Source organism: Callorhinus ursinus, unplaced genomic scaffold, assembly GCF_003265705.2.
Source record: "Callorhinus ursinus isolate GAN/ISIS: 27379988/994484 unplaced genomic scaffold, GSC_fseal_2.0 scaffold116, whole genome shotgun sequence".
Classification (NCBI taxonomy): domain Eukaryota; kingdom Metazoa; phylum Chordata; class Mammalia; order Carnivora; family Otariidae; genus Callorhinus; species Callorhinus ursinus.
This window is the reverse complement of record NW_027397178.1, coordinates 555241-582178: the sequence shown is the minus strand read 5'-3', so window position 1 is coordinate 582178 and position 26938 is coordinate 555241. Positions and strand designations below refer to the sequence as shown.

The following is a 26938-nucleotide window of genomic DNA, read 5'->3' as shown; positions in this document are numbered from 1 at the left end:
TGTTATGAACAAACAATGAATCATGGAACACTGCACCAAAAACTAATAATGTAATATATGGTGATTAACATAACAATAAAAAAATTAAAAAAAAAAAAAAGAAGTCTTCCCAGACTATACTATTTAAAAAAGCACCCCCCACTCCCATTATCTGTTCCCTTCACCTGCTTTATTTTTCTTCAAAGTATTTATCATCATCAGAACTATATTCTATTCTAGGGGCACCTGGCTGGCTCAGTCAGTGGAGCATGTGACTCCTGACCTTAGGGTCATGAGTTCGAGACCCACGTTGGGTGCAGAGATTACTTAAATAAATTAATTAAAAGAAATATATTGTATTCTATACACTTCTTTTCCTATATCTTTATTTCTGGCTCCTTGTACTAGAACATGAACTTCATGAGAGCTAGATATCATTACTATACCCTCAATGCCCAGAGAAATGCCTGACACACAGGAGGAACTCAATAAACATTTGTTGAATGGGCTTGTTAATGAAATAAACAATTATTTGAGTTTCTACTATAGAAGAAGCCATTCTGGAACAGTGAAAAGATAGTATAACTTATATTCCCTGCCTTCAGGAAACTTACAATATAACTGGTAGGAAAGTAAAAAAAAAAATAACACAAATGATGCTGCAACAAATACCCAAAAGGCAGTCCAATTATGAGTAAATATCTGGCAAATTTCAAAAATGCTATGAATTTAGAAAAGAATATTATGATGAGCTATAATGGGCAAGAAAATTTTCAAGGACAGCATGACTAGTGTCTAAAAATGGGCAAGTTATTAGTAAAACAATTTTAAGCGCAAATTGTAAAATTAAGACTGTACTACATTAATTACGGAAAGTGAGTCAACAGGAGTAATGGGACATATATTTAATAAGGTTCTAGTTTGAAGATGTTGAGAGGAACTTTGAATTACATACAAACTAAAGAATTTGGACATGACTAATCACATGCAACTTTTGCTAGCATAATCTTGTCTAACTGCTAATCCTTTCTCTCTAGGGTGGCACCTCCCATAGGTGGCTGCTCAAATCACAGTCTTCAGACTCTTCAGAAGTCCTTTCACATTGGTATTGTTTTCTTCTTTGGTGCCACTTGGTTTTTTTTCTTGTTCTCAAGTGTCTTATCTTCTCCAACTCACCATGCATTAAGATCATTATAACAGGATAAAGATTTGCCACTTTTTACAGTCATCTGTTACTACTATTCCTGTTTCTGTGCATTCCACAGGTCTGAAGTCTCATTATTCCACATTTGACTTTAATTTTCTTGGGTTCTTTTCTCGTTTTGAGTTCTTGTGCTGTTTTTAAGGCTAGGTTTTCTTTTTTGCGACCTATGCTAATGGCTGCTTTTGGGTGTTCTGAAACTGCCAAGACAATGGTCAAACTTTTGACCACAACCCAAAGAAATAAATTCATCCGACATTGTGCTCAATACACACATTCATATACAACTGAAACAGAAGCTTCTTAGAACAATACCACCCTTATCACAAATAATGAATTTCTATCCTATTCTATCCCGTTCCATTTCTAGGGACACATTTCATAAAGCCTCAAAATGAATGACGGGTGGGTTGATTCATTGCCTCTAGATAGGCTGACAGTATCTGTGGTCTCTGTGATTCAACCGACTCCTTTCCAATCAACAGACTGAAAATAATTATTTATATATTCCTTGCAGGAAGACGGTTAAATTAGGTAGTGATGCCATTGGAAAACTGTTCACAGAAAATTAGGACTCAAAACAGTTTTTTCTCTTGAGCCTTTTCTCTTGAAATGTTTTCCTCACCATTGAACTCATAAGTGCCCTTTTATGGTCAAATGCTAGCTCAATATTATTATGATCATCATCAGAAAAGCTCATTATATTCAAATTTAGTTGTAAATTGTTTACAAAAATATCATTCATTATAATCAACAAAAATTGATTTCAAGTGCTTAGTCAACAAACAGTTCTGTCTTATTAGCCTCTAGTCAGATTTATAAATGTAGTAGCTTCTGGAAAATTTGTGTGCTTTTCTTCCTTAGCTTTTTTATACTTGTCAAAGGTCCATGTTTTCAGTTGTTGAGTTTCATTAAGTCTAAGATGATTAGAGAAATTCTCCAGATCCCTCTTATGGCAGGGACTGCTGTTGCCCACCCAAAGTGCATCCACCTTTTCCTTAGCACAAGAAACCTGATTTGTTCAGAGTAGCAATGAGTCCAGCTAAAAACATTCACTTCTTTAGGTTCCTTGCAGCTAGTTTGGTCATGTGACATAGTTCTAGTCAATGAGACACAAACTGGGAGTTTCTGAGGAGGCTTTTGCTTTCTTGGAACTTGGAATAGCAGTTTCAAATTCCCCCAACCTGGAATGGGGAAATGCCTGGACGTTTAGCAGCCATCTTGTAACCACGAGTAACAAATGAGGATCTATAAGCACAGATCCAACACAGAGCAGAATATAAATATAAATATGTGTGTGTGTAATATTTGTTTGAAACTTTATTTTTTTAGGGCAGTTGTTTTAGGTTCACAGCAATTTCCCATATGCCCCCTAAGTCCACACATGCATTACTTCTCCCATTAACATCCCCCACCAAAGTGGTACATTTGTTATAACTGATGAACCTACATTGACATATAATCATCACCCAGAGTCCATAGTTTACATTAGGGTTCACTCTTGGTGTTGTACATTCTATGGGTTTGAACAAATTAACAATGACATGTACCCACCAAACAAAACAAAAAAAGAATTTAGGATTTATCCCCCAAATCTGTGTAAGTAGAGAGAAGATAAGCACTGATGGACTGATGGAAAGGAGGTTTAATTTATGCCTTTACAGGTATGGAGTGCTAGGACCTGGACAAAAATGATCAGTGAGGATGACAAAGGATCACAGGGAAGATGCCACAGAATTTAACAACATTAGGATTGGGTAGGAGAAGTTGAGGAATTATAAATGTTAAGATTTTAGGTTCAGGCTGTAGATCAGTGGAGCCATTGGTAAATAAGTACAGCTAGAGCTAATTTAAAAAGAGTTTATCAAATTCAGATCAGACATTTGAAGTATATTTTCATGAAAAAAATATCCAGCAGAAGGTTGCAGATATTTGACTAGGATTCAAGTAAAGCCAGTATTGCCGTTATCCCAGAAGAAAATTATAGCACAAGGTATCCTCATGAGGTGCAATACTGTAAGTTAAATGACTACTCCAGAAAATAAGAAATTAGAGAATAAAAATTACCTCTGGGTAATGCGTATCCAGAATTTTACACAGAACTATGAATGTAAGTGAACCTTAGACCTGGATGGTAGTGATCTCAAAAGTCTATAGTTCTTTGGCTTATGTGGAGTATTAAGTAACTTTCATGTGTCTGCATATGGAGGATTAGACCTACCTCCTAAAGTGAAAGCATTGGCAAAATGTGAGAGTCAATCAAGTCAATATAACCTTACTAAGTACCCTAGCTGGTGTCCAAAACTATACTTGGAATTATGGAATATACCAAAGCAGTGCTTTAAAACTGTCCCTGATGTTGAGGGTTTTTTTTTTTTAAATCTGGTTAACTATGTGTGATTGTTTGTTAATTATGCATGTGTTTGCAACACATTCAACATTTGCTATGCTCTAAAAACAAACAAACAAAAAACAAAACTAGCTCTGATGAAAGCAGAATTTGGAAATCTTGAAATACATCAAGTAGTATGTAATGAAAACCAAAAGAGAGACTAGAAACTGAGTCATAGAGAAATACAGGAAAATCTTATTAAGTTGTATTTCAAAATAAAGTCTATCTAAGGTACAGACATATCTGGAACATAACAGCAACAACTTCCTAAGATTTAAATCATGAGTGTGATGAATTTTAAAAAATCACCTTCCCAATATATGAAAATAAAGTCAAATGAAGAGAAAAAAGCGTAATCTCATCTGTTTCGTTATATTCCATCCTCCTGAATCATTAATGATGCAGTATATGAAATTCAACTTTTGAATCCTTTAGAGATTTCCCGCAATAACACATTCAGAATTTTCTTCAGAACCTCCTTCATATCTTTGTTCCTGAAGTTGTAAATCAGGGGATTAAAGAATGGGGTTGCCAAAGAATAGAACAAGGTCACAAATTTCTGCATCCCAGGATAGTCCCCAGGACCTGGGCTAACATACATCACCATGACTGAGCCATAGAACAGACATGCCACAGCAAGGTGGGAGGCACAAGCAGAGAAAGCCTTATGCCTTCCTGAGCCCGGGGCCACTTGCATCACCACACTCAGGACACAGAAGTAAGTGCCAAGGATGTACAGGAAGGGGAGAAAGATGATGAGAGAGCTAATGATACCACAGATCAGAGTAATTCCAGATACTGAAGCACAGGACAATGCCAGCAAAGGTGCAAGATCACAGAGAAAATGGTCAATGGTGTTTGGACCACAGAAAGGCACCTGAGAGATTAGAGTCAAAGGAGTCAGTAAACAGAGAAAGCCCCCTGTCCAGCAGAAGACCACTAACCAAGCACATAAGCGGTGGGTCATTATGGTGGGATACCGCAAAGGTCTACAAATGGCAAGAAATCAATCAAAAGACATCACTGAGAGAAATAAGGTCTTAGCAGCACACATGGAAAAGAAGAAGTAGAACTGGAGCAGGCAGCCAGCATAGGAGATGCTTTTGGTCTGGGAGATGATGTTGGCCAACATTTTAGGCACATCAGAACTGACATAGCAGATCTTCAGGAAAGAGAAGTTGGCCAGGAGGATGTACATGGGTGTGTGGAGTTTCCGGCTTGAACACACGGCACAGATGATGGATGTGTTCCCCATGAGAGTCAGAAGGTAGATGAGGGAGAAGATGACAAAGAGGAGGACCTGGATGTCTCTGTGACAGGGAAATCCCAAGGATGTCCCAAAACTCACTCACAGACCCAGAGATATTAGTAGTCTCCAAGGTCCTCATTAGTCTGACCTGTGGAAGTGACAGAGACAGTAAGAAACACAGAAATATTTACACTATTTTTCCTCTTCCTGGTAAAGAGATATATGTTTATTTTCCTCAATTCAGGCTTGTGAATTGGCTTGCTTCCTTTGGAAGCATGAGTTGTTCTTTGTTCTTCATCTCCTTCCTCCCTTATTTATTCAATAAACATTTATTTTGCACATATTATTGCCAGGTACTCTTCTAGGAGATAGGAAAAAGATGATAAATAAAAATGTAGAGTACCTGCTCTTTGGAGCTTATGTCAAATATCTTTTGTTCAAAACAACTTCAAACAATACATTCATGGCTCCAAAATTTCTACATAAAGGGAGTTTAGGAGCTTAAATCTGTTTGGAAGAGAGCTAAGGAGATCTACCTTGGACCCTCATCTGCATAGAAAGGAAACTTTTTACTTAGATTTTATGTTTAGTGTGGCAACTTCATGGAGAGCTGATGCAGAATTTGGAGTGATGTTAGCATCCCTCCACCCATATCATGGTGCTGCCACTGACACAGTAACAACAGTGTATGATAAATCAAAACAAAATATTTTCTTGTCGGGGCGCCTGAGTGGCTCAGTCATTAGGCATCTGCCTTCGGCTCAGGTCATGATCCCGGGGTCCTGGGATCAAGCCCTGCATCAGGCTCCCTGCTCTTCGGGAAGACTGTTTCTCCCTCTCCCACTCCCCCTGCTTGTGTTCCCTCTCTGTGTCCCTCTCTGTCAAATAAGTAAAATCTTTTTTAAAAAAATTAGAAAAAAAATATTTTCTTGTCATATAAGACAAGATTATACTCAGTTGGAAAAAATAAGGAAAGGCTTTTGAAAAGAGAGATGAACCTTAGCAAAATGGCAGCAATGAAGGCAGAACATTAATAGCATATAATAATAATAATGTGAAAAGATTTGGATACAAGACTTATGTTTAGAGAAAAGTCAAAAAGAGTGGAAATTAGAGTACTTGTAAAGGAATGGCAAGATAAAAATTTCAAAGATGGGGCCATGGGGCAGACTGCCAGTCTAGTTCAGGCTTAATTTAGTAATCAGTGGAAAACAACTGGTGCTAGTCTAGTAGAAGACTAAAAGAATCAAAGGTTTATGGAAGCTACATTTGTAAGACAATTTCTCAATTAGAGGGTAATGAATTTAGCAAGGAACTATTAGAAAGCTATTTCAATAGTCCAAGGAAAAAGCATGAAGAAACTGACCTAGGGTAATGTATAAGCAAAGAGATACCAGGAATGGATTCAAGAGATGTGCGAAGGTGGAAACCTAACCTCCTGGTCTTTAAAATCACCAGAGGCAATTAAATGCTGCTAAGGAGCCAAGAAGACACAGAAAAGAGAGACCGCACATTCAATTTGCCACAGTCATACTCCAGCTCTCTTCTGATTGTCCTTGAGTATTATATTTCATTAACTAAATTAGCTTCCATTTACAAAGTTTTCCCCTCCTACAAGCCACACACAATGGGTGTTGATTTGCTATGCTGTCACCTGTGTGAAAGAGAATGGTAAACAAGAGAGTCGTCTAAATTATTGCCACGGTGTTAAAGAAAACTTTTCCCATTTTCCTATCAGCTAAGAATACAGTTCTTTTGAAGATGACCTGCAAAGACAAGATGATAATTTGACAAAAACATTTCCTTAATCCCATGTCTAATATGGTTTATGTAACAGAAATGGTATTTGTAAAGGAAAATAAACATGAAATTTTTTGCTCCTTTTCCTATCAATACATAAAACAAAATGGACATTGAGACATAGGAAAGAAGTCATTGTTCCATGTACCCAGACCTACTTATCCCAGTGCAGCCCAGGAGTTAGAGGTGTCACCTCCTTGGTGGAACACTTTTTGGTTCCTTTCTTTACAAAGACTCCTTTCAGGTTTTACTCAGAGAATAGAGCAAGGCACAAATCTCTCCATTCCCCATTACTCATCCCTTCCAGACTCTGAAGACTATCTCCAGAGACCTCAACCCCAGGAGCAATGGAGGCAATTAAGGTGGCATCATACAGACCGGGGCATGTTTCATCTTCAATGACTATCATATTGGAGATAAAAGTTACATGAATGTGCACACACTCATATGTGCAATCCCCCACACACACACGCATGCACATACACATACATATTCCAAACTATCACAGCATTATTCCCTACAGAGTTCCTGCTCCTGAACTTAATAAATTACTTCTTAGCTAACAAAATTTTTTGACATGAGATGCACCATCACTCTCAAGCTTTGTTAGACCTAGAGTCTCTCATTCCTGTTGTCCAAATGGCAGTTTAAAGATCTTGTCCACTATATCCAGAATGAGCCTATTAAACATCCACAGAGCTACCAATCTCCTTTTCAAACTCCTTAATTCCACATGTAGATCAAATAGAATAGATGTTGGCCAACTAAGAAGTTAAGACATTGATTGTATGATAGAGACAAATTCATTTCCCCTTCTTCAAGTCAAGGATACATTTTTTCTAAGCCTTCCTTGTAGATAGGTATGCTCATGTGACTGTGTCCTAGTCAGCAGAATGTAATTAAAACTGAAGAGCAACACTTTAAGCTTTACCCAGGCATGGTCCTTGATGATCTCTGATATAATTAAGCATGTTGACCTAGGAAGCTGAGTTTTGAAAATGATGAAGCCAAGGATGGAAAACAGCCTGAGTTCCAGAATCATCATTCGAAAAACAATTGCCTGTCAATCAGGAACACCCATCTGGACTTTTAAGTAAACACCTTTAATATCTGATCCACCAAAAAAAAGAAGGTTGTTTGGAGAATAATGTGATTAATTGAATCAAATATTTACCTTTTGATAAACATAAGAAAACAATCTGTGGGTGACTTTATTAAAATGTATATATCTGTGGGCTTACTCCCTTCAATTTTCTAATTCTAAAATAGCACAGAGGGGTGCCTGGGTGGCTCAGATGGTTAAGCTTCTGCCTTCGGCTCAGGTCATTATCCCAAGGTCCTGGGATCGAGCCCCACATCGGACTTCTAGCTCAGCAGGAAGCCTGCTTCTCCCTCTCCCTCTGCCTCTCACCCTGCTCATGCTCTCTCTCTCTCTCCCTCTCTCTCTGTATCTCTAATGAATAAATAAAATCTTTTTTAAAAACGCTTTAAAATAGTACAGAAAAATTAAAAAACAATGTTTATGAAGGGCAAATTCTGAGAAATAAAAATTGTGAGTCGTAGAGTGAGTGCATTTTAAATTTAGGTCAATGCGGCCACATTTCCCTCCAAAGACACTTCAGAGCTTTCTTCATCATTGTTACTTTTCTCTCTATCCTGAGCAGTAAGGCCCAGCTTTTCATACTGTGCTGCTGGTCTAGCTCTGCAAACTAGATAAACAGCAACACTATTTTATGCCTCCATTATGATGATGTACGTCAGTGTCAATTGAAAGAACATGGAATATATCCTTAAGACTCTTCATCCAAGTTGCCCCAATGTCTACCCTTCAAACCTACAATCTACATCCCCAAGAACACAAAGCTAATGACCACACTAAAAAAAAACCCTGCAGAACTGTATTAACTACCCACAAGCCATTATAGAACCAACCTAGCTCCCCTGCTGTTTTAATAGTACACATGAGGGATACAGAATTCTTTAGAACTCACTAGGTCTTACACAGACTTTGTCATACGTTCTATATGCAACAGCAAAAAGCCTCCATGGAAATATGCTACAAACCAAGGGCTTGAGGTAATGTGAAGGAGATGCTGTTATCATTGTCATTATTACTTTTTAAATTATTCTCAGATGCCAAATATGTGGTTGAAGCCCAGGAATTATTCCACTGTTTGGAGGCTAAGGTGAATGAAAGGTTCAGAATTTCCATTTGGGCATGTTCAGTTAGAAATGAAATATGATTTTAATTGAACAGCTACCCAACTGAAATATCAAGCTACTAACCTTAAACTGACAATATTAGTATAAAACACATTTCCCACCTTGACTCTGTAAGATTCTGAGATGTCAGCTTTTTTCAAGAGGAATTGTGAAATCCTCAAAAGATTGAGTCAATACCATTAATCTGAATTCATCTTCTTCTTAAAGTTAATTGGATAGCCTACACTACGTTTAATGAGAGAAGGAGCTACCCTGTGGCACTGAACACAGAATCTAAACAAAAGAGGCCAAATTTTCAAAAATGCAAATCTGATCGTGTCATTTCCTTGCTTTCAATCCTTAAATATTTCCTTCAACCCAACAGAATCAAGTTCAACCTTGTTAGTGTCTCTAAGTTCCTGCCTCCCTAAATTCATCTCCTTTCAGGACACCCCCTTCATTCACTCTACACTCAGTTATACATGTTGTATATGCTACTCCTTCTGTTTGTAATGTCATCATCCACTCTCCTCCCTCCCTTCTATCTAGAAAACTTCCAACTTGTCATTCAAGACTCAGCTGATTTATCAGCTTCTCTGTGAACCCCTCCCTAACCTATACTCCTAGTCCAACACTTTTCTTTGTTCCTCTGGCACCCTATGCATTCCTCTCTCTTTGCTTTTTTTTTTTTTTTTTGGATTGTTAATAGATCTGTGCCCACATAAGTTAAGAATTCCTCAAGAACAAGGATCCTATCATATGCATCTGTGTATCGTCAATACCAAGTATGCTGCTTGGAATATGACTAGAGTTTAAGAAGCTTTTGCAGGAGGGTTACCCTTTCCTCTGCATCCTCGCCAACATCTGCTGTTCCTTGACTTGTTAATTTTAGCCATTCTGACTGGTGTGAGGTGGTATCTCATTGAGGTTTGGATTTGGATTTCCCTGATGCCGAGCGACGTTGAGCACTTTTTCATGTGTCTGTTGGCCATTTGGATGTCTTCTTTGGAAAAATGTCTGTTCATATCTTCTGCCCATTTCTTGATTGGATTATTTGTTCTTTGGGTGTTGAGTTTGATAAGTTCTTTATAGATTTTGGATACCAGCCCTTTATCTGATATGTCATTCGCAAATACATTCTCCCATTCTGTTGGTTGTCTTTTGGTTTTGTTGACTGTTTCCTTTGCTGTTCAAAAGCTTTTTATCTTGATGAAGTTCCAATAGTTCATTTTTGCCTTTGTTTCCCTTGCCTTTGTAGACGTGTCTAGCAAGAAGTTGCTGCAGTTGAGGTCAAAGAGGTTGCTGCCTGTGTTCTCCTCAATCCATTTTGATGGATTCTGGAGAATCCAGAGTTCCATGTATAAGACCACACAGTCTCTGGCCTGTGCACCACCATCAGCGAGACTGGAGAGGAACGCCAAACCTTTGCTGTCTCCTAGTAAAATTACCACCCTCTCCCTTCCCATCAACCTTTCTACACCAGCTGCTGTGGAGAGAGAGCATCAAGAACAAACTCCACTGTCCTCCTTTTCCCAAAATGGCCCTGATCTGACTCCACTGGTAACAAAGAGTCTTCCTTGTCTCTTTTGCTGCTTCCAGGTTTTATTGCTCCCTCCTCTCTAAAAGCTGTTTTAAAGTTCAATCTCCCAAAAAAATAAAAAAATAAATAAAGTTCAATCTCCCTTTAGAGGAAGAGGACAAGGGAAGGGAGACAGAACAAAGAAAACACAGCAAGTATTTATCTAAGGTTACTAATTGAAAGTTTCTAATCTACTAACCCTAATTCACCCCATCCACACCCATGCTCATTACCAAGAAGAACATAAGAAGCCACAGAGCTGCACTGTCCATTATGGCAACCACTAGCTACCTGTGGCTACTGGCACTCAAAATGTGACTGGTCCAAACTGAGATGTGCTATAAGTATAAAATTCAGCTCAGTTTTCAAGACTTCGTATAAAAAATTAATACAAAATGTCTGGTTAATAATTTTATATTGATTATATGTTAAATAGAACAGGAGACACTCTGCCTGTGAGACCTAAAAAGTGGGCAACACCAGGCAGCCTCAAGAGCAAATTCCTTCATGTGCCAAGAGTTTGCACACCTCAGGGGGGACTTGATCTTACATCCCAGAACCAAAATTATTCGTTTCTTTAATTTTATCCCTAGTGATAATGCAGTTTCTAACAATCATGTGCACTAGGATGGAAGAAACTCCCTGAGGTGGCAGTCAGCCTTTGGAGGAAGGGGAGTGGCTGCCTCCTTGAGACCACTTCGTGTGTCCTCAAAGAGCAAAGCAAAGGGGCACCTGGGAGGGCAGAGCGCTGCTGCAGTTGGGGAGTGAAGTATTTGTGATTTGAAGGGAAGGATCCTATCCCATCTGTAGTTTTAATTACTGAGAAAAAGCTATCACAGCAACATCACAGAGGAAAAGAAAACACACACACAAACAAGACTGCAGCAGCAGGGGTTACTGGAAATGTTAACATGATAACAATCCAAATAAAAAACAACTGACATTGGTAATATGCTTTACATTTTAAAATTATTTTTAATTGTGATAAAATACACATAACACGACATCTAACAAATCTTAACAATTTTGTAAGTGTACAGTTCTGTGGCATTAAGTACATTCACATTGTTGAGCAATCATCACCACCATCCATCTCCAGAACACTTTCATCTTCCCAAAGAGAAAATGTGTATCCATTGATCAATAATTCCCCTCCCCTTCCCCTAGGCAACCACCATTCTACTTTCTGTCTCTGTGAATTTGAAGATTCTAGGAAACTTACAAAAGTGAGATTATATGGTATTTGTCGTTTTGTGACAAGCTGGTTCATCCATGTTTCAGAATTCCCTTTCTTTGTAAGGCTGGATAATATTACATTGTATGTATACATCACATTTTGTTATCTGTTCACCTGTTGATGAATATTTGAACTGCTTCCATCTTTTGGCTTCACTTTGCATTTTATAAATACTTTTATATATGATTGCTCATTTGATCCACATTTAAAAAACCCCAAAATGTCCTTTTTAAAAACTGGGAATGAAAGTTTTGATTTGCTGAAGTGGAACCAGAACACAGTCCTCATCAATCTTTGTCTAACAAATCATTATCATCCTTTTCATAATACAAGGAAATGTAGGGTGGTGGGCAGAAATAATTCTTGTTTTGATTTGCATTTACACAGACTTTTTTCAAGAATCAAAACATTTTTTCCTTAAAAATAGGCCCTTTTTTCCTTTATATAAATGTAATAGGATTATCATTTAACAGTTTGGGAAAAAAACTGCTGAAGCACATACTTGGCAACAATAGCTAATGATAATAAATTTTGATATAATTGTTATTGGTAATAATATATATTACATTATATAATATTTATTGAGGACCAGGCACTATTTTAAATACTTCCATATATTAACTCATTTAATCCCAAACATTCTATGATGCCGATGTGATCATTAAAATTGTCTCCAGTTAAAATTGGGAAAACAGACAAATAACAATTTGAGTAACTTACCCATAGTCATTCAATCGATACAGAATAAAGACAAGCTTTGAATTTTAAGAATTCTCATGTGGACATATTTATTCTAGATCTAGCACCTTTCCTTACTTTTAAGTATAATTTTTCTAGATTCTTTACAACAGGACTCAAAAGGACTTTTATCTCACCAAACCATCTCCTATTCAGGAATTATTTCTAAACTTCACACATAACTTTCCTGAGGACAATCTTCATCTCCTTATTCCTGAGGCTGTAGATCAGAGTGTTTAAAAGTGAAGTTGCAATTGAGTAGAACATTGTCAAGAACCTCTGCATACCAGGCTGATTAGCTGCCCCTGGGTTTACATACATCACCATGATTGAGCTGTAAAATAGGAACACCACTATCAGGTGGGAAGCACATGTGGAGAAGGCTTTTTTCCTACTTGAACTTTTGGGAACATGAACCACAGCTCGAAGGACCAGTATGTAGGACACAAGGATGTAGAACGAAGTGACAAATGTTATCACAGCACTGAAAATGCTACAAATCAGTATTGTCTTGGGGACAGGTACACATATATGGCCAGCATTGCCCCAAGATCACAGAGGTAGTGATCAATGACATTTGAACCACAAAACGGAACTTGGGAGATAAGGGTGGCTGGGGTCACCAACCAGAGGAAGCCACCCACCCAACAAGCAGACACAAGGGTTCCACAGATTTTCCTGGTCATTATGGTAGAATAATGCAGTGGATGGCAGATGGCAACATACCTATCAAATGCTATGAGGGCCAGGAAGAAAGTTCTGTGGCACAAAGAGAGAGGAAGATGTAGAACTGCAAGACACAGCCATTGTAGGAGATGGTCTTGGTCTTGGATAGGAAGTTGAACAATATGTTGGGCACATTGGAATTGATGAGCAGATCTCCAGGAAAGAGAAGTTGGATAATGAAGTATACATAGGAGTGTGGAGTTGCTGGTTCCACCACATAGCGCAGATAATAGCACTGTTGCCCAACAAGGTCAAGATGTAGATGATGGAGGACAAAACAAAAAGGAGAATTTCTACCTCTTGACTACATAGGAAACCCAGGAGGATGAATTCATGAGTGATAGCAGTGTTATTATTGTTAGGCAAAACATTAATTTCTCTCTAACCGAACATGTACACAGACATAATCAGAAGTACATATTAAGAGTCTCCTGTTTTATTCAGCCCTCCATAATACCTCAATTTCTCATCAGAACTAGGTGGTATTATAAGTAGAGAATAAAATGGAATATTAATATTTAGTCAACATGAAGAATTTTTTTTCTAGATAGCTCTGTTGGAAGACAAATAGAAAAACACCACTGGTAACATTACTTTAAGTATTACTTTACTTTAAATATTTTCTCCAGAGCTTTTTCTTCTTATTTTAGCCTGTGAGAGAAGGAGACAGAAATGAATCATTATACAACTTAAATGCTCACCTTTAACTCTAGTACAGCTAATAAGCTTCAGGAAGGAGTTTACACCCTTAAACTGCACTGAAATATTTTATTGCCTACACTATCATTTCAGTCAGCATCACGAGGTCCACAAATTTTCCCTATTTAACTACATTATTATAGAAGCTTAGCAGATCATGATAAGAAGGCACAACCCTGAATAAAAACATTAATTCATTAATTAATTTCCATTAAGGACTCATATCCCCAGATGATTCTAGGGTGACAAAGACGATGCCTGGCTTTTGAGAATTACTATTATACTATAAGGTGCCAGAGAAATTTGAACTCAGGGAAGGTTGTTTCAAAAGATGTGAATTGACTGCAATTAAAGTAAAATATGGAACCTACACTACTGAGTTAGAAGCACAAGTATATAAAATAAAAGAGAGTTCATAAATAACTGAATGATAATTCAGTAATTCCCAATCTAAACTAAGGAATGTAACATGTGCTTTAAAAATATTTAAATTATTTTAATTTGATTCAAATTATCTTCTGTGGAATCCCCTTCATTTATGTTAGCTATACAGCATTTCAGTTCCTTTGCAAAATTTGCCAGCTTACTATTTTTTAAAATGGCATCACATAACTTTACTTTTTAGTTAGAACAGGTTTTACACCTGTTCATTTTTATTTTCTATGTATTTTATATCATTTTCCCTCAATTTTCATTTTAAATATACATACTTTAGTGATAAAACAAAGGGCCTGACATCTTAATGTTTTTTAAGTACAAAGTCAAAGTGACTGTTTAAGAATGAGGTGTAGGAATGAATCATGGAACACTACATCAAAAACTAATGATGTAATGTATGGTGATTAACATAACAATAAAAAATTTTTAAAAAAGAATGAGGTGTAGGTTTTGCCATAATTACAAATGTTTTTTAGTTTTAAAGAAAAGTAGTCAGAATTCAGACAGACCCAAAATGAAACCTAGCCCTTTTTAATATAAGATTTATAACCTGGGACAAGTGACTCTCTCTGAGTTCAATTTCTTTATCTGCAAAATCAGGATAATACCTACTGTTGAGTGTTAACAAAGCATTAAATATAATGTTTATAAAGCACCTGGCATAGTGCCTAGCATAAAGTAAATGGGGGGGGGCTCATTTTATTGCCCTAATTACCACAAGCAAAATATGAGCAGGTTCTTCCTAAAAAGTATTTGAACATAAAAGAAGAATATTCAGCTTCTATATACATTCTGATCTTCACACAATCTTAGGAATGATATGAACTAAATGCACTTCTATGCCACTAACTAACATTTGAAAATATGTCCTAAAATCACATATGGAGGGGGGACTGGTTGGCTCAGTCAGTTAAGCGTCTGCCTTCGGCTGAGGTCATGATCCCGGGGTCCTAGGAATGAGCCCCATGTTGGGAATTGCTTCTCCCTCCCCCTCTACCCCACACCCCGCTCATGCTCTCTCTCTCTCTCTTTCTCTCAATAAAATCTTCTAAAAAATGAAAAAATAAAATCACACATGGTACTCAGAATAAATATCTCAATAAAAACATTATAGCTTGTTCCAGAGTGGCTCAGAGAAGCCCAATTGATCATTGCGGTTACTTTAATTATTCCTTACCCCTTGAATTGAGCCCCTTTTGACATTATTCTAGATAATTTTCCTTTTTCTCTGATTCCAACAGATTTTGTTATAGATTTTTGCGGGTTTCCTGAAATGAACCATTATTAGGAAAATTCTTTTTGTGAAAAAAAATCCATTTTAGTTTAAACTTATGAGTCCTGGCACAGCTCTCTCCTCTACTGCCTTGCATATGTCAAAGCTGGGAGGGCAGAAGCGAAGTAGTGCCCCTAGGTCTGGACCAACAAAACTTTTTCTTACCCAGAAATAAACTTCAAGTAAGCTACTGGAATGACAGGTTTTAGAAATATTCCATAGTTTCCCATATCATAGGGTAGTAAATCAGACAGACAAGACATGATTTTGCATGATTCCAAAGTTCATAATCTGTCTAACCCAAATAGATTGCTAGCTAAAGCAGCATAGAGCTTGATCAAATAATAATATGCAGGAGGTCTGTCCCCTCTTCTGCCTGCTATAGGATAATATATCCCCTTCTGCCTCCCCTCTCTTGCCAATCCAGCATGAATAGTAGCTAGTAACATGGAATGCAGTACGTGCCCCCACCCTCTCCCATCTCAGCATCATTTTCAGCATCCATCTGGATGAGCATGTTTTAAGCAAAGCTAATAAGCAGGGCAGGGTACTACATAATACAAAAGACCCTGATCACTGAGGTGATTATGATTACAAGCAAAAAAAGCAAGGTGATTTGGAGATGGTGGGAAGCAATTTGGAAAGACTATGGAGGGGAACCATAAAAAGAAAGTTACCATATTGAAGCTGTTACTAGGATGATAATTATATGATCAGAGGAGATATTAAAATTATGACACCTGAGTCTGAATTTTTCATGATACAAAGGACTAAAACTGGTTTAGAAATTTTTAAGAGGCAATAAGACCCTTGAGTTTGAGACATGTGAAAAATTTCACCAAGATTTTTTTCCTTGTACATCAGGAATTTCTCAGAGTAATGTTCATCCTCACAGGAATTTTATCAAAGAGAAAACTCCTGGGGCCTCTTCCCATCTGGCCACTTTGCATAAGGTGACATACCATGTGGTTAAATTCTCAATTAAGCGACTTCCTAAAGACATCTATTCATTCATTAGCCATCTATTGTGTGGAAGATAGAATAAAATGGGGATTCATTTTCACTCACTCTAGATTTGTCTAACCTCCTGTGAAATCCAAGCATCCTGTCTCCAGGAGAAAGTATCAGTTTCTAGCATTCAACTACTTCTGGCTCTGACAGGATTATTATTTAAAGAAAAGATATCTCAGCCAAACTATGGAAAGAGCCAAGATGTCCATTGACAGATGAATGGATAAAGATGATGTGGTATATATATACAATACAATATACAATATTATGCAGCCATCAAAAGGAATGAAATCTTGCCATTTGCAACAACATGGATGGAACTGGAGGGTGTTATGCTGAGCAAAATAAGTCAATCAGAGAAAGACATGTATCATATGACCTCACTGATATGAGGAATTCTTAATCTCAGGAAACAAACTGAGGGTTGCTGGAGCGGTGGGGGGTGGGAGGGATGGGGTGGCTGGGCAATAGACACTGGGGAAGGTATGTGCTATGGTGAGCACTGTGAATTGTGTAAGACTGTTGAATCACAGACCTGTACCTCTGAAACAAATAATACATTATATGTTTAAAAAAAGAAGAAGAAGAAGAAGATAGCAGGAAGGGAAGAATGAAGGGGGGGAATCAGCGGGGGAGACAAACCATGAGAGACTATGGACTCTGAGAAACAAACTGAGGTTTCTAGAGGGAGGGGGGTGGGGGGATGGGTTAGCCTGATGATGGGTATTAAAGAGGGCACGTACTGCATGGAGCACTGGGTGTTAGGTGCAAACAATGAATCATGGAACACTACATCAAAAACAAATGATATAATGTACGGTGATTAACATAATAAAAAAAATTTTTTTAAAGAAAAGATATCTCCTTGGTCTCCCCTCCCTGCAGTTTGTTTGTTTTATCCTGAGGACCCACCCAAAAGGAACACTGGGAAACATCCTGCACAATTTTTTTTTTTTAGTGAGTCACAAGGAGGAGACAACTTGGATGCACAACCTCTGACTTCCTGGAAGTATGTATCTGTTGTCTTCTCAGACTTCTTGAGGGATATTCAGACCCTAGAAAGTTTCTCTCTATCTATTGTGGAAGCTTCTTTAAGAACCATTGTTTCAGATAAAAACAGATACAATTTGGTCAGATCAATTTCCCTCTTTTTAATTATTACCCTTTTTATTTATTTTTTTAAAGATTTTATTTATTTATTTGACAGAGAGAGATACAGCGAGAGAGGAAACACAAGCAGGGAGAGTGGGAGAGGGAGAAGCAGGCTTCCCGCGGAGCAGAGAGCCCGATATGGGGCTCAATCCCAGGACCCTGGGATCATGACCTGAGCCTAAGGCAGACGCTTAATGACTGAGCCACCCAGGCACCCCTTATTATTACCCTTTGTAATTATTACCACAACAGATAAGTTATAAAGACATAAACAACATATGCCATAACTGGTGCCATAACTTCTTTTCTTCCTTTTCTTGAGGAACTCAAGTGGTTGTTAATTTTCAGAGTGAAATAAATATAATGGCACAATGGCTATTTCATTACTTTATACTTTAGAATAAAGATTGATATATAAGACATTGATGAAAGAAACTGAAGAAGATACAAATAAATGGAAAGATATCCTATGTTCATGGATTGGAAGGATTAATATTGTTAAAACGTCCATACTACCCAAAGCAATTTATAAACTTAATAAGATCCCATCAAAATTCCAACAGTATTTTTCACAGACATAAAGAAAACAATACTAAAACTTTAATGGAAACACAAAAGATTCCAAAGCAATCTTGAGAAAGAAGAACAAATCCGGAGGCATTAAACTTTACAGTTTCAAACTACATTATAAAACTATAGTAATAAAAACAGTATGGTATTGCCATAAAAACAGACACATAGACCAATGGAACAACTCAGGAGCCCAGAGAGAAAACCATGCATGTATGGCTCACTAATATTTGACAAGGGAGTCAAGAATACTTAATGGAGAAAAGATAAGCTCTGCAATAAATAGTGCTGGGAAAATTGGATATTCATATATAAAAGAATGAAACCAGACCCCTATCTTATACCAGTCACAAAAATTAACCTGCAATAGATTTAAGACTTAAATGTGAGACCTGAAGCCATAAAACTCCTTAAAAAAATAGGAAAGAAGCTCTTTGACATGGATCTTGGCAATGACTTTCTGAATAAACACAAAGTACAAGCAACAAAACAAAAAATAAACCAGTGAGAGTATATCAAACTAAAAAGCTTCTTCACAGTAAAAGAAACAACATAATGAAAAAAACAACCTATAGAATGGGAAAATGTTTGCAAAACATATTTCTGATAAGGGGCTAATATCTGATATATATAAAGAACTCATACAACTCAATAGCGAAAAACCAGAATAGACATTTTCCCAAAGAAGACATAAAGATGGCCAATAGACATACGAAAAGATTCTCAACATCACTCATCATTAGGAAAATACATATCAGAACTACAATGGGGAAAAAAAAAGAACTATAATGGGATATACAATGAGACACCTATCAGGATGGCTAGCAGGAAAAAGACAAGAGATAACAAATGCTGGCAAGGATTTAGAGAAAAGGGAACCTTTGTGCACTGTTGGTGAAACTATAACATGGTATAGCCAGTGTGGAAAACAGTATGGAGGTTCCTCAAAAAATTAAAAATAGAACTATCATATGATACAGCAATACCACTTCTGGGAATATAGCTGAAGGAAACAAAAACACTATAACACTATATCAAAGAGATATCTGCACACCCCTGTTCAAAGCATCGTTATTTATAATAGCCGATACATGACAACAACCTAAGTGTCCATCACTGGATAAATGGATAAAGTAGTTGTGGCATACATATGTACAATGGAATAATTATTCAGCTATTTAAAAGAAGGGAATCCTGCCGTTTGCAGCAGCATGGATTGCCCTTGAGGGCATTATGCTAAGTGAAATAAGTCAGTTAAAGACAAATAGTGCATGATCTCACTTTTAGGTAGAATCTTAAAAAAAAAATTAACTTGGAAAAAGTGATCAGATTTGTGATTACCATAGGCAGGGTGTAGGGGAAGAGGAAATTGTATAAAGGTGGTCATTAGGTACAAATTACCAGTCTAAGACAAATACTAGGGCTATAATGTATAACATGATAACTATAGTTAACACTGTTGTACAATATATATAAAAGTTGTTGAGAGTAAATCCTAAGAGTTTACATAACAAGGAAATTTTTTCTTTTTTTTTTTGCTATCTATATGAGATGATGGATGTTAACTAAATTTATTGTGGTAATCATTTCACAATAATTATAAATCAAATCATTATGCTGTATATCATAAATTTATACAGTATTATATGTCAATTATATCTCAATAAAACTGGAGAAAAATGTATTATTAGTAACCAAAATAATGCAACTATAAAAATGAGACATGGATGTTTTTCTTCTATCAATATAGAAAGAAATATTTTTAAATACCATCCATACACCATAAGATGGCATCCTCATCAACACATCTTTTGAGAATATATTTTGGAAAGCAATTTGGCAATATGTATTGTGAGCACAAATTATATATATCTTTAAAATATATATGACAATTTTTTGACATTATCATTTTCTTTCAAACTATTCCAGGGAAATTTTCTATCTATTCCAGGGAAATTTTTTAAAATTAAAAAACATTTAAACCCAAAAATTTTTATTGCATTATTTTAAGATTGGAAAATTCAAAATAGCCTAAATACACTAGGGAAATGTTATATATATAACACTCACTATTATGTAGCATCGAAGAGTTTTAATTACATGGAAAAAAAATGCTTACACAAGCAGGATACTAAATGTACATGCTTTATGACCTCCTATGTATAAAGAAAAATTGTTAGAACAAAATAGAGCAAAGAAAATATGCCAAGCTTTTACCTGAATTTATGTCTACTTGATAACATTATCAGTAATTTTTTAGCACTCAGCTTTTCTGAATCTTCTAAAATTTTGTTTAAGCATATATTACTTTGATAATCAGTATTATTAAAAATTTTAACTGTGATACCTGGCACACAGAATGTTGCAAGGATTAAATAAAATAACTTATATGTAAGAATTTGTCACAGTGACTGGCATGAGATGAGTTATCAGTAAGCACTCTTTTCCTTCCCTGCCAAGTAAAGATGCAGGGTAAATAGTTTAGTATTTAAGAACTCAGGTTTTGGGGCACCTGGGTGGCTCAGATGGTTAAGTATCTGACTTTGACTCAGGTCATGATCCCAGGGTCCTGGGATAGAGGCCCGCATAGGGCTCCCAGCTCAGCAGGGGGCCTACTTCTCCACCTCCCTCTGCTTCTTCCCCTGCTCATGTTCTCTCTCTATCTCTGTGTCTCAAATGAATAAATAAATAAAAAAAAAAGAACTCAGGTTCTGCTCTCAGAGAGAACTAAATTCAGATATTGGCATTCCCATTTATTAGATGTGAAACCTTGAATAAATTATCTAATCTTCAATGACTTCACCTATAAAATAAAAATAATAGTAATATTTAACGTATTGGATTATTATGGGAGTTAAATGAATTTATTCAAAAAATGTATTCATTTTACTGCCTATAACAAAGCAAGCTTTTAATATTAACTGCTAATATTTGTATGGCAAAGTAAAAGAGCAGCTATGGGCATGGACTGACTTTTGGATTCATGGAATGAATTTAAAAATGAATACTCCAAATAGGTGTCCCTTTAATCCCAGAAAGAGTCTCAGAATTGCATGTCAAATGAACAATGTCAACAGATGGAGTAGACTCGCTTATCCAATATGAGAAAAGGAGTGTCAGATGTTTGAAAAAAAAAATAATCAAAACATGGGTCCTTGGGGTAAGGTCCATCCAGCTGAGGGAATCTCAGCAAAGAATCCCTTTAGGGAAGCTGGCTTTGGCCCAGCAAGCGTTTCACAGGGACAAGTGAAGAATCCAAGTTTTCATTCTCATCACTGCTAGAAGGGAAAAAAAAAAACAAACACACCTTTTACAACTTCCAAAAAAAAATTTCCCCAAATGCCCTGAAAGTGGAAGCACAAGGGATAGAACTCAGATCCAAGGGAAAGGTTTATCTGCAGTCCCTGTTTCCTGTTCTCCATCAGTTCTTGAATCAAGTGCTTCAACAAAGGGCAGGTGCCCATATTGCATGAATGTGGGACAGAGAAAAATATGTTATATTTTGAGTGTAAAATCTGAGTCTGAGAAAGTACCTTTCTACCTTTCTAGTTGAAGAAGAAACCATTACTTTCAAAGGTTGTCAACCAGAAAGGCAAAAGAAAAAAGGTAATTTTATTGCATTCATTTGCTCTGTTCTACTACTGTCACAGTTTTTGTCACCTTTATTCTAAATTACAGCATCCTCTATAAAATTTACTGGAGAAAAGTAAAACCCAAAATGGAAACTAATTTCAATTTCCTTTTTATTTCTTTTAGGGAAGAAAAGTAGAAAAGAGGATAAGCTATGACTCTTTCTAATGAGAGAGGAGTAACAACACAAATCCTGTCCAGAAGCTGATGGTTATCATTTCTCATGTTGCACCTGATTTTTTTTAACTTAACTTCTAATCCCTGCTCTAGGTTTATGAAATGGTATTGGTCACCCAAAAGTAAAATGCAGCCCCAGGATGCCCTGTTGGGAATCTTCCCTTTCTTCTCAACCCTGGTACAGAGGCTCACCTCACTGGGTTTAAATCCAAATAGCAAGTGAAGGGGGATGAGACCTTACATGGCAAGTCAAACATGACACAGATCATGGGCTCCTAGAACTTTGGAATGTCCCAGGCATAGTAAAGTTCATAAAAAGTGCTCAAAGAAGGTAGAAGATCCAGAAGAGTAAGTACTTTCAAAAACAACATTTTATGATAATTATTTTTGAGATTATAAGTGATATATGATACTCATAGAAATTTTATTTTTTAAAGATTTTATTTATTCATTTGAGACACAGACTTTGAAAAAGTTGCCACTATTTTTATTTCTTTACAGGAATTTTTCTATTCCTTTGTATTATTTACTTTCTTTAAAGAGCTCTATAAAGAACTTTGTAAATATTTACTACTCAAAGAATCAGCATTACTTTATTGTTTTTTAAAAACTTTTTTTCATTTGTGTGTAGTCAACATTAGTTACCTTTTGTTACATTAGTTACACCATGTTACATTAGTGTCAGGTGTACAACAGAGTGATTCAAATTCTCTATATGTTATTAAAAATTTAGAATCCCAAGCCCCATCCATTCCTTTTGAGTCAGAATCTGTATTTTAACATGATCCCCAGAAAATCTTCTGTACTACTATGATGAACTTGCTTATTATTAATTTTTCTACACCTCTGATTTTTATTTAATGGCTATAGAGGTTTTAAAAGCTATGGGTATTTCCAGATTGCCTGCCAGAAAAAACAATTTACAAGTTTATATTCCCTCCAACAGTTACTTCTGAGTGTCATTTCATTGCACCTTCAACACTGGTATAATGACTACCTATGCTAATTTGAAAAGCAAAAGAGAAATTATCTTTTTCAACTTTAGGTTACCAACCTTCATCTAGAAATGTGGGAAGTTAACTTCCACAATTTTTACACTGACACTTCATATTCACTTCTTTAAATGCCCCTTAATTTTATTGAAAAGAGTATTTCCGATTTTTAAGACATTTCACCATGCAGGAATATAAATACGTGTCCCAAAACATCATTTGCATTGAAAATTATACAAGAATTCAGTAGGCACTTAGTAAAATTGTGTTGTATTTTTGGACTAGTGTAGGTCAGTGATTAGCTATAAAACCAAATGAAGTTTAGAAAATAAGCTTGAAAGGATTATATCAGCACATAAATGTTCGATAAATGGTGGTAAAATAAGTTAATAAAAAATTAACTAAAGTGCATGATAGACAGCAGTCAAGAAGTTAATCTGCTATTTAAAAATATTTTACTGAAAATGGTATGAAATATTCTTCTTTTTTTTTTAAGATTTTATTTGTCAGAGAGCAAGAGAACAAGCGGGGGGACTGGCAGACAGAGCAGGCAGAGGGAGAAGCAGGCTTCCCGCGGAGCAGGGAGCCCGATGTGGGACTCGATCCCAGGAGCCTGGGATCATGACCTGAGCCGAAGGCAGACGCCCAACCCGCTGAGCCACCCAGGCATCCCATGAAATATTATTCTTTAATTATATAAGTACCGAAACTATAGAAGATGGGTAATAGTACAGCCAGTTCTTAAATTTTCCAGGGTCAGAAATCCCAAATCATATTATCATCTTAGAAGTAACTCCATGGGAAAAAAGTAATAAATGGAGAAAGAGAGAGACAGAAACAAATACAGAGAGGCCAGTAAAATAAAGTGATTATAAAGAAAGCATGAGTTTCTCTAAGGGATTTAGTGAGCTTTTCACTGGACTAAGACCTAAATGAGACAGTCTTTCCAACACTAGCTGATAGCATTGTTGTGAGAGGGTCTCCTTGCTTGCAAGGTTTGTGAGAGTAAAATAAAAAAAAAAAAAGGGTGGGCCATCTCCTGCCCTCTGGAGAGAGAAAGGCATGGCACCCAACAATCCAAATTAAAATATGGACAGCTCCAAAAAATGATCTTCTTTGCAAAGCATGGAGAACACATGTATAAGAGAGAATTGATATGAAAATTAAGTAAAACAGCACTCAGTAATTATAAATAAGCTTAAATTCTCAGACCTAAACACATTATATCCCTGGATGCAGAGAGATTTTACAGATGTGATTTCAAAAACCACAACTGGTGTCTCTAAAGGATTCTGGAGAAAGAAAATTTTTTAAAAAACTGAAAATGAGTAATGAGTTTAAAGCCCAAAATTTGCTTCTAAAAATTTTTCATAAACCATCCATTTAATAATATATGCCAGAATGTCTTCCAGAGATATAATGTCATTTGCACCACCTTTGTACTACTTACATATTTTGAGCTTAGCCATCTGTCAACAATTGTTGATAATAATAGATGCTAACCCTGAAAATGTTTTAAGTGACATGGAAAAGCATTTTCTCATGTACTACATATTTCAATCAGACATAGGTGAAACACGAGAAATTTTATCAAATTTATAGGCAATAAAAATAGAAAAGAAAGCTAGTATTTGATAGTCTTAAGATCTTAATTGACTAAAACACTTGGTGAAATTCAGTAATTAACCTCCCTCACTTCGAAAACTCAATGACAGAAGCATCAGATAGGACCAATCGTTTTTTTTTTTAAGATTTTATTTATTTCACAGAAAGAGAGACAGCCAGAGAGGGGACACAAGCAGGGGGAATGGGAAAGGGAGAAGCAGACTCCCTGCCAAGCAGGGAGCCCGACACGGGGCTCGATCCCAGGACCCTGGGATCATGACCTGAGCAGAAGGCAGACGCCCAACAACTGAGCCACCCAGGCACCCCAGACCAATCTTGTTTTAAAGAGGTTCTTGTGAACAAACTCTAAAGACTTTGGCAAAATGAAAATCCAATAAAAGTCAAAAGTATAAAGTTACTGCCTAAAAAATCTAATGTTAACTTAAGTCTACCTGAGTTTCTAGAGAGAAGAGATTATGGCAGTGTGCTCTGTGTCAGTCACACAATATGAGGGGTACTGTGTTCAGTTTTAGAAAAATCACATCTTCCAAAGGTATGAACAATCAAAAGACGACAACCAGGATAGTGAGCACCCTGGAAATTATGTCAAATTCAGTTAAGAAACCAAGAGTGCTTAGTATAAATTGAGAAGATTCAAAGACATGAATCCCTTCCTCAAATATTTTTAAGTCCTGCTGTGTAGACTTATTCTGAGCATCAGTATAATGTAATGAAAGAACACAAATCTGCCCAAGACCAGCACTTTACTGCCTTCTTGTGGCTCAATTATGACTTCGTATTTGTTGGAAGATCAAGAAGGATAATGCACAGTCAAAATCCTGATGGACTGTGTGCATATTGTAGGCACATAGTAAGTGTTAACCTTCCTTCCCTGAGGCAGAAGTAAGCAAGACCAAGAGGACAAATCAAGACAGGAATGTGACTCAAGAATGTAAGAGAGAACAAGGAAGAGGGGCGCCTGGGTGGCTCAGTAGGTTAAGCATCTGCCTTCGGCTCAGGTCATGATCCCAGGGTCCTGGGATCAAGCCCCACATCAGGCTCCCTGCTCAGTGGAGAGTCTGCTTCTCCCTCCCCTTCTTGTACTCCTTCTCTCTGTGTGTGTCAAATAAGTGAATAAAATCTTTAAAGAGAGAGAGAGAGAACAAGGAAGCTTATTACAACTTCTAAAAGTGAAAGCTGTTCTGCCATTCATTGAGCTCTTTGTCATGGATTATTCCAGCAGAAGCTAGATGACCAATCAGCAAAAAGGCAGGAGAGAGGGGCTCTTACTGCTGGCAGGAAGAGAGACTATAGAATCCCTAAAGTCTCTTCCCACTTCAAGATTCAGTAAGGTCGACTCAGTAAGAAAGTGTGACTTTGTGATCCCATTCTAACCCATGCTATCTCTGAGGCCAGTGACTATGAGCAATTCGTTATTCCAAGAAATAGAAGTTCAGACATGACAGTTTATTTCCTCCAGAGTACAAAGAACAGAATCCAACTCTTCACTTAAGTGAATCCCTAGGACACAGCACATTGAATCAGTTAGTTGTCCTTCATGCTACATGAACAACTGGAAAACAGAGACTCAGGCAGGCAGTGTAGAAATGGAATAACATTATCTAAGTGGTAAAGAAAGTTCAAATAATAAAAGGCCTTTAATAAATCAAAGGCTGCAACAAATAGAATTAGAGCACCCTATACAGCAAAGAAGCGCACCTATAGGACCCTTACATGTTCTCACTGTCTATCATAGCTTCTGAATACCTTCTCTTAAAAAAAAAAAAAGTGGGGGTGCGCCTGGGTGGTTGAGTCGGTTAAGCGTCTGCCTTTGGCTCAGGTCATGATCCCGGGGTCCTGGGATCGAGTCCCACATCAGGCTCCCAGCTCAGCGGGGAGCCTGCCTCTCCCTCTGGCCCTCTCCCCTCTCATGCTGCTTCTCTCTCGCTCGCTCTCAAATAAATAAATAAAATTTTTAAAGAAAAAAATTAAATAAATATTTTCATTATTTATTTACCTTAATTTTGTAGAAATGGGTAAGAGGTGACCTGCCTCCTCACGACAAAGGAGCTGAACACTGCATATCAGAAAAGTCAGGTAAGAGTAAAGTAACTACCGTACTCAGGATGGTATCTGTGTGCCTTTTAACTTCTTATTACAAAAAGAGAGAGAGGGGTGCCTGCATGGCTCAGTCGTTAAGCATCTGCCTTCAGCTCAGGTCATGATCCCAGGGTCCTGGGATCGAGCCCTGCATCGGGCTCCCTGCTCAGCAGGAGGCCTGCTTCTCC

General features: G+C 37.0%; 2 pseudogenes; both read right to left on the bottom strand.

The window, feature by feature from the left end:
* Positions 1 to 3987: 3987 nt before the first annotated feature.
* LOC112832872 (olfactory receptor 11G2-like) lies at positions 3988 to 4960 on the bottom strand (annotated as a pseudogene).
* Positions 4961 to 12542: 7582 nt separating this feature from the next.
* Positions 12543 to 15776, bottom strand: LOC112832871 (olfactory receptor 11H4-like; annotated as a pseudogene).
* Positions 15777 to 26938: the final 11162 nt, after the last annotated feature.